Source organism: Gymnodraco acuticeps, unplaced genomic scaffold (genome assembly GCF_902827175.1).
Source record: "Gymnodraco acuticeps unplaced genomic scaffold, fGymAcu1.1, whole genome shotgun sequence".
NCBI classification, from domain to species: Eukaryota; Metazoa; Chordata; class Actinopteri; order Perciformes; family Bathydraconidae; genus Gymnodraco; species Gymnodraco acuticeps.
Genome location: NW_022991154.1, coordinates 7472074 through 7478215, shown reverse-complemented (window position 1 = coordinate 7478215; position 6142 = coordinate 7472074).

Below are 6142 nucleotides of genomic sequence, written 5' to 3'. Positions count from 1 at the left end.
GTATTAATGTGTGATGTGGGTTTAATAACAGTGTCATTTGGGTGTAATAACAATGTAATAATGTGTCGTATCGGTGTAATATTGGTGTTACATAGATGTATTATGGGTCTAATGAACAGTGTTATATGGGTGTAATATTAGTAGGACATGGGTATAATAGCATTGGCGTAACAATGTTGTAATACCGGTGCAGTAGGGGTGTAATATGGGTGTAATAACAGTATCATATGGGTGTAATGTTCAATCTATACTATCCCTTTAGTCTGTATTGGTCTTCCTTGATTTAGTTCACACATTTGAACCTTTATTTAGCTTACCCGCGTTATTTCCAGACAGGTCAGTGTATTCATTTGTGGCTGTAAGAAGGAAAAGAGTCAGTCAGTCTTAGATTAAACTTCCCAACACTTTCCACTGTGATGTTATTTATCACAATGATTAAGAGATTTAAAAAACACTCACCGTTGCCAAGAAGGGTGGGGCACACTGTAATGAAACACACATGACTGTTAGCCGTTATAAATGAAAGCGTGCCCACACTGCTACACATTCAGGAAAGTGACTCATCTGAGTCACCTTTTCTTCAGTTTGTCAATGTGTGTCTCTGTAGTTGCTTATATTGTTTTGTGTCTCTTTATGGTTGTCTTGCTCCTTGTTTAAAGATGTATTTATCTGTTTGTGGTCATTTTAAGTCCCTTTTGTAGTCCTTTGTCAGTGTCTTTGTAGTTATTTGTTGTCTTCTCGTAATCAATGTGTCCCTTCGTTGTTGCTTTTTGTCTCTTTGTGGTCATTTTTTTATTCCTTCTAAATTGTAATGTCTGTCTCTTTGTAGTGATTTTGAGTTTCTTCCTGGTTGGTACATTTGTATTTGCAGGATATCTTGAAGGTGAAGTAAGGTGAACACCCTGGGGTCTGTTTCCCTGTTCAGTTATTTATCCATATAGGTCAATTAGGTCAGGGTTAGTGAATGGTGTCAGCTGAGGTGAAGCCACAGACAGAAAACTACAGAAGCATCAAGTAAGGGGTCAGACATAACTTAACATAAATACTTTCATTGGAATTAATCGACTGTACAACGCTTTGGAGCCATCATGAAGACTGACTTCATCTCAGATTTTCTGAATTGTTATTGTATTGTATGAGTTTGAGAAAGAGTAATAAAACGTGAGTTAAACTTACCACTCTTTATCAGCTTGATGTGTTTTCCACTTCCCTCCATCACCAGCGTTTTATTTTTCAGCAGATCACCGCAGACAGCATGTATGGACTGGTAAATACACACCACGCAGCCGGAGGGTAGAGGAGGGGAGCTGGAATTGCAGAACGGAGGTGTACCAGTCCCCCAATACATGTAACCTTCCTCAGTGCCAGCAATGTACAGCTGATCCACAGAGCGGATGTTTAGGGAATCATAGCAAACAAAAGACATCTAGGGAGAAAAGAGAGGAAAACATCCATTATTAGCCTTTAATGTAAAAACAAATCAAGCTAGCCTCAGGTTTTAACTAAAGTTAGTCCACTCCTGATAACTCTAAATCATTCACCCATGATTCATTACATAGCGAGAACGTTTTGTTAATTGGTGTTCTTTGTTGTGGAAATGCAAGAAATACTGGTTTTACATATTTAAAATAGTGTGCATGGACACTCCCCAAACAACGAGGAAACTTAAAAAACGAAATACAATTGTGTTCCAGAGCTCAATCTCAATACAATAAGCGTTTCCGTCTTCTGTTTTGTTTTAGGGCTAATATCAAGCTCCATTATTCTCTTTTTTTCTTACAGTGGATGCCTCGTGAAAGGGTGTTTTTGTAAAGAAAAAACTGGATTTTCTGCATCCGCACTTGAATTTGCCATGACAATATCATCCAGAATACTAATGGCGGGTGGACATAAAAGACAGCGTCATGGTCCATCACATCAGGTCAAAGATCATCAGAACAATACCGATTCGCGGCCAATAAAATAGGGATCGACCGATATGGCTTTTTCAAGGCCGATAACGATACCGATTATTAGTAATCAAGGAGACCGATAACCGATATTTGGAACCGATATACATTTGTAGTGAAATCAGAAAATCTTAGTGTCAAAATGTAGAATAACACAACTTCTTTGAAATGCCTTTTTATGTTTAATGAACTTTTCAACATCTTAAAACTTTGTTCCTCTCTGTGACCCTGTGTAAAGTAAATGAAGTAAAAATAAAATAAAAACTACTAAAACTTGTTCTGAACTTCTGATATTTGAGTCTCACTCATTTAGTAGTCCCAATTCAGCAGCATCCGATTGTGGTGCAGAAAGCAGAGTTGCTGCGAGGCTCCACTAGCAGCCGTCACAGTCCCAGTCGTCCCAGCGCGGCGTCACAGTTTCTCCGCTGCGAGACGCTGCGAGACGCTGCGAGACGCTGCGAGACGCTACCCCCCCCCCCCCCCCCCTGCAAACTGCGATGCAGGAAACACGTTTATTTCATAATATTTTATATATAATAATTTATGTTTATCAAGTTTAACTTTCTTCTTGAGATATTATGAGAGGGGGCAGCGCCCCAGTGCCCCGCATTGACCAACCGCCACTGGTCTACACAGTGTCGAGAAAAAACAAAGAAATAACAGCGCAAACTCAACAGGAGGTCTGAGTAACTGGGTTTGATGTGGTGCATGCGGTTCTTGACCTGGTTGAGTGTGGTTCATATAAAGCAGAAAGAAAAGGGAAATGGCAGTGACATGTGAAAAATATTCAAAACATTTAGAGCAAGTTTTGTCTTTCAGCTTTCTGAGAGATGTCTATTTTTTTATAAAATGCTTCATAATATACATTGGATCTGGGAAAGGAGGCTGTCTAATGCTCTTGTTTGATGCAAAATGTAGCTGCCCAGACACCTGACACACAATATTAAACATGAGCAGAAATACAATGTAGTCCTTATTATTTAACCCTTTAACCAGCAGCTGAATGTCGGCTGTTCAATAAAACACACACGACCAACAACCTGTTTGAAATGGTGTTCATCCTCTTGACCTCTATGACTGGTGCCATTAGCCCACGAAGATCTGTGCAACTCCTTTAAAGTGAATGATCCATCTTTCGTGCTAATGTATTATTTTCAAAGCCATAATACTGTTTTTTAAATAATATTTAAAGTTTAGAGAGTCACCTGTAGCCTACTGTACATCTTTACATTACATTCAATGTCACTTATTAGTATCCAAAGCGACTTCCATACACTCAATACTATGGGCAATCCCCACATGAGAGTCTTGTACAGGTACAACACATGCAGACTCCAGGAGGGTTTGTGCTCCCCTGATCCGAAGATCAGCTCACAACCCCACTGAGCCACACCACTCGATAACGACCCCATTGAGGGATTTTTAGAACTACCTTTCATCACATGCCACATCTGTCTCATATAGATGGCCTTTTTTACACAGTTTATGGCAATTACACACTTCATCAATTGTGATTGTCCGTTCCCTGTTAGAAGTTAAACAATTTCATTTTACTCACGTTTGTTGTTTTTATCTCTGCTTGCTGTTAGCGAAACTGATGCTCCAGTATGTCCAGAAGAAAACCGTGTGAGCGACTATTACCTACTGGGTTTTCTTCAAGCACTCCGCTGTTAGACACTTCCCTGATTAGCCAATAGGAGAAGGGGGCCTTAGCATTAACCCCCGCCCACGCCGCCCCCTCCACAGAGTCCTGCACGGGTCTGATTTTCAAGACCCGCTCCCGCCCCGCACCCGCGACGTGCAATACCGAACCCGCCCAGCTACCCGCACATATTGCCAATTAGTTCCGCAACCCGACCCGACCCGTCGGCACAAGATCCACAACCCGACCCGAAACCACATAGCCTATGAGCAGTGAAAACGTGCAATTATTAACACACGCAGTTGCATATTTGTCTCAAAAAGCGTGGGATGTTGGTTATTTCCTCCATCTAGGATGACACCAGAAGCCTCCCAGACGTTGGATTTCGCTCTTGAGGAAGTGTTATTGAAAATGCTGTATTCTCCGCTAGAGAACTTCACCTCAGCCATTTCGAATGTGGCGCGCACAGCAGCAGATTGATGCGCTGCAGAGATTATGCGCGGTCCCGCGGGGGAGAGGTCTGAAGATTTAAACATTAAACTAAATTACTATTATTTTAATATATTTATTATGCAATACCCGCGACCCGACCCGCATCATCTTTGTTTTACCCAGAACCGAACCCGGAAAAAAGTGTTTGAAAAAATACCACCCGCGAATCACCTTTTTTGCAGGTCACCCGATGCAGGACTCTGCCCCTCCATGCCTCCAGCCCTCCGACGTCTTCCGCCGACCTGTCAAACGCTGCTCAAAGTGAATGTGATCATTTTTCACACAAGAAAACACCTCTAGTTTCCCACAAAAATACAAAAGCTGGAATAGAGACGAGGAAAAGGGTGTTTTTCTGACACTGCCGAACTGTGATGTTAATAATCCGCTCGAAAACGCATCCACCCCGCTGCAGCAGTAAGAAACGTTAATGTCCACATCTTTGAAGAAAGTCTGTCCGGTGACAGAGAATGGCTTGTTTCCTTCCACAGACATAGCGTCTACCAAACCGAAAAAATCGTTATGAGAAAGCTCTCTCCCGCCCTGAGTAGCCTATATGACTATGAGTCATGGGCAGCAGGAAGACTGTTTCTGCTCGTGGTGGAGCTTGTTGGTCTCTGGGACAGTTGCAACAAGTATTATTCCTCCAATCAGATTGGAGGAATAATACTTGTTACAATATGTATCAATTGCAGTTTTTTACAATAAGTAATGCAACTTTATTATTGTATACATAAATACAAATATAATATTATTGTTAAACACTACATTTCCTAAGAATACTGTGCTCATTGAAACAAAATTGAAAGTTAAGATAAGAAGTAGGCTACTTTATTGATGCCAATTTGGGACATGTTTGCGTTGCAGCAGCACAAAAACAATACTGAGATGTTACAACCGTCCCATATGCGTGTTACAACTTTCCCTGGGTTGGGGTCAGTTGCAACATCTGACTGTCTTCCATTTCAATGTATATTGTGAACAATATGTGATGTGTATGCCTTTTTAAATAATATGGGTATACAGTATAGCACACATGTTAGTTTAATATATACAAATGTAGTTGGTGTAGACCGAATAGTCTCTGAGTAACTAAGTAGCTGCAGTCTCCCCTACAGCTAATCAATCTCATTAGTCACTGTTAGCATTAGCATAATAGAACTAACGTGAACATGTTCATTGAGCACGATCAAGGTCAATTACTCATAACAGTTCTTTTGTTCACATCCACAATGAGCCAGGAGAGCAGCAGTTACACTCTGAGACATGATGAGGAAATGATGATAAAGTAGTTTGAATGCCACCCTGAAAAAGCTCCACTGCGTTTAAAAGCCCAAAAACCTTATTTAATTATGCAAGTATATCATTGTGCAGTTAAATGCTTCCTGTCATACTATTATGGATGTTTTTGGATTAACATGAATACTGCATTAATGTGTTTGTTGCATTTTGATGCCATCATTGCTTAAGGTTGTGATACATTTAACTCATGTATATGTTGGTAAGGTCATCTACGCAGTGCTTCTCAAACTTTTTTCAGTAATGTACCCCCTTTGAAACATTTTCTCAGCCAAGTACCCCCTGACCGACCCCGAACATTGTTGATCGAAAACGCCTATATACATAATTACAATATAGTGATTTTCCCTCAGTGTGTGATTTATTAACTCCTTCGTGCATGCATTACAACAAACTAAGGATATTTTCATCTTCATGCATGAAAAAAATAGCATAACATAACATTTTTATAAAACAGATTTTTCCAAGGAGTTTTTCAATTTATGTAATATGTTTAACAAACCAATGAACAAAATGATATATTGTGAAAAACTATAAAATACAATACACACATTTGAAATGTTTATATGAGGACCCCTTGGTGGTTCTAGGAATATTTTATATAAAATTGTGTTTTCTATTTAACTTATTGTACTAAGATTATTTTTTTAATCATGCATGGTATTTTTTTAATTAACCTTTTTTGTTGTTGAAATCTCACGTACCCCCTGCAGTACCCCAACGTACCCCCAGGGGTCCGCGTACCCCCATTTGAGAATCACTG